Source organism: Acomys russatus, chromosome 25 (assembly GCF_903995435.1).
Source record: "Acomys russatus chromosome 25, mAcoRus1.1, whole genome shotgun sequence".
In the NCBI taxonomy this organism is placed as follows: domain Eukaryota; kingdom Metazoa; phylum Chordata; class Mammalia; order Rodentia; family Muridae; genus Acomys; species Acomys russatus.
The window spans coordinates 25,105,334-25,108,656 of record NC_067161.1 but is presented as its reverse complement, the minus strand read 5'-3'; positions in this window follow the sequence as shown (position 1 = coordinate 25,108,656).

The window sequence follows — 3,323 nt, the reverse complement described above, 5'->3', positions numbered from 1 at the left end:
CTAAGTCCAAGTCTCAGTGTTGTTATTTCTGGTCTTGGATGAGTTGTCTTCTCTGATGGTGAGCTTGCACTTTTATGGAATTTTAGGGGTGATTTTAAGGCATGGTAGATGGTACTGTTTGCTCACCATGTGCCAGGCACTGGCTAAGCAGTTTCTCACAACAGCTCTATGAGATGGCTGCTGTTATTGCTGTTTTGTAGGTGGCATAATTTATATTCAGAGAGATCACGAGGCATCCAAGGTAATACAACTACTGACCATGGGGATGGTCCCATGTTCTTTTGTTGAGCCTGGGTCTCATTCACGTAGTCCAGGCCAAGCTCATATTCATTTGGTCAAGGATGATTTTAAAATTCTGGTCCTCTTGCTTCCACCTTTCTAGTGATGAGATTACAGTCATGATTTATGCAGGGCTAAGGATCAAATGCAGGTCTTCATGCATTCAAGACAAGAACCCTATCAATTGCTCAGTCATTAGTCACCATGTTCTAGGATTTCTTTAGATTCAAGTAAAATAGGAACTTAAAAGCAGCCTCTGCTATTATTATTGGTGATGTTTTTGTATAGATTGTTTTCTGGTAACCCTCAGCACAAGGGGAAGCTCCAAGGAGCCTAGTCAGTTTTATGCTTCAAAAGAATATGTCCACAGTTGGGTGTGGTGGCACATACCTTTAATCCCAGCACTTGGGAGGCAGAGGTAGGCAGATCTCTGTGAGTTCAAGACCAGCCTAGTCTACAAAGCCAGTCCAGGAGAACCAGGGCTGTTACACAGAGAAACTCTGTCTTGAAAAAAGAAAGAAAGAAAGAAAGAAAGAAACAAACAACAAAGCAAAACAAAACAAAAGAATATGTCCACTTTGGAAAAATCTTGCTCAGTCAGAACTTGGAGGCTGAGGTTCCAGTGTGTGTTTGTCTGTCCTCCTGGATTGAATGCTGTGTGCCATCAGAAGCCATTTTTATTAGGCAGCTGTTAATTACTGTCCTGTCCTCAGGCCGGTCCCAGGAGGCAGCTTTCCATGTCCACTGAGCTCTGAGTGATCTTACGGGATGGGTCACATAAAACAAGCAGATGCCCAAGCCAGGCCTCACACCTGGTGCTGTAAACCTGAACAACTACCCATGGCTAGAGAAGTCATAGAGTGTAGAGGAGAACCCACTATCATAATTTTTCTAAACAAATAATTCTAACTGTATTCTGAATATTTATTTGCACAAACATGCACCTTTCACACCTTATCACAAATCTTTTTTTGCTATAGATGGAGTCTTTTTAACAGAGATTCAAAATTGCCCAAATACAGAGATTAAGCATTTGTGGGTGCCCAACCCCAAGTGATATCCATCTACAATGCAACGTCTACATCTAAGGCTCAGGGAGCATCACAAAACAGGAGGCAGAAAGATTATAAGAGGACCAGGACTTCTGCTGCTAGGTAGTATCCCCACCCTTGCAATGCACTCACAAACACATAACAGTGTAGCTGCCTGGGCAAGATTGGTATAATAATACCAGCAGTTGACATGCCAAGATGAGTGGGTGAAATTCCATAAAGTCTGACCCCCAAGATGGAGCTATAGGTGGTTAACAGCTATACAGAGAGGGAGAGTCTATTTTCTCCTGGGGTAAATACCTACATAGGTTGTACCATCCCAAGTGGACAGCTCTGAATGCTTACGCATATGAGCAACGCTAAATGAACCCTGTAGTTTGTGTATACATATTTATCTACATGTATATGTTTTATATTTAGAAATGCATATATGTGTATATTATACATGTACACATACGTGTATGTGTAACAATAATAAAGGATAAATTGTGGATTTGGGAGGGGACGCTGGAGAGGTGTTAGAGGGGGAAGGGAAGGGAAGACTGATGTAACTGGAGCACTCATATATGAGGGTGTCAAAAATTTAAATTTAAGTTAAAAAACATAAGCTAAGTATTGTACACCGTAGAACTTCATCCCTGAGAAGTTGGAAATAGACAAAAAAAAAAAAAAAAAAAAAAAAAAAAAAAAGAAAGAAAGAAAGAATGAAAGAAAGAAAAACCAGGGTGCAGATCATGGGTAAGCTAAGTAGGTTTTAAAAGGCAGGATATCCAGTTGGGCATGGTGACACACGCCTTTAATCCCAGCACTCAGGAGAGAGAGGCAGGTGGATTGCTGTGAGTTTGAGGCCAGCCTGGTCTACAAAGTGAGTCTATGACAGCCTAGGCTACACAGAAACCCTGTCTCAAAAAACAAACAAACAAAACAAACAAACAAACAAACAAACAAAAAAAAAAAAACAAAACCCAAGAAACCAAAAACCAAAAAACAACAACAAAAAAAGGCAAGACGTCTACATGTGCTTTCACATGGGTGTAAGATGTTACCGAAGGTTGACACACACCAGTACCTGGTTTAGGAAAGGAGAGTGGAGAGCTTTGAGAGAGCTTGAAAGTCTAATATTTTATTAAACACTGATTATGTATTAAGTAAGTTTACCATCCATAGGAATTTCCTGCTTCAAATATACACAGAAAAAATTTTAAAGCAAGAATGAACAGCTTGCTAGAAAGTAGACGGTCTCTTTGGGAGCAGCACCTGAACATTTATTCATTTCCCAATCTGTTGCAGCATTTAAAAGAACGTTTTGGTAAAAACACAATGGGATTTTTTTTTCTGTCATAAAGGAGAAGGAAGTTCTGTTCTTTGCTGCATAATGGATGCAAGTGGAAATCATGATGTTAAGTAAATGAAGCCAGTCGTGAGCTGACAAACATCACATGGTTTCTAAAGCTTGTGGGCTCTAGACTCTATAGACACTTAAGATTGTGCATGTACAGATGGCATGCAAACAGAAGCAAAACTGTTCAGTGGGATGAAGGGAACCAAGTAATGAGAGGGGAGCATGAGAAGAAAGGTGAGTAGGGGAATGGAGGTAATTTCAAGGCACATTATGTACTTGTCTGAGAATGTCATTATGAAACCCAAGATAGTAAAAATTTAAAAAAAAAAACTTTAGAAGTTTCTCTCACTCTTGTTGCTGTACTGGTAAACAAGAAGAAATTGACTGTCAGGCACATGCAGATTATGAAGGTCCTTCACCAGAACCTAATTATGTTGGCATTCTAATATTGGATTTTAGCCTCTAGAGTTGTGAGAAATTGCTTTGTCTGTCTGTCTATCTATCTATCTATCTATCTATCTATCTATCTATCATCTATCCATCCATCCATCTATTCATCCATCCATCTTTCTTTGGATCATCTATCTATCTCTCTATCTATCTATTTCAGAGTGAAGCTCACTGGTTCAAGGTTGGGAGAAGGGTTATTC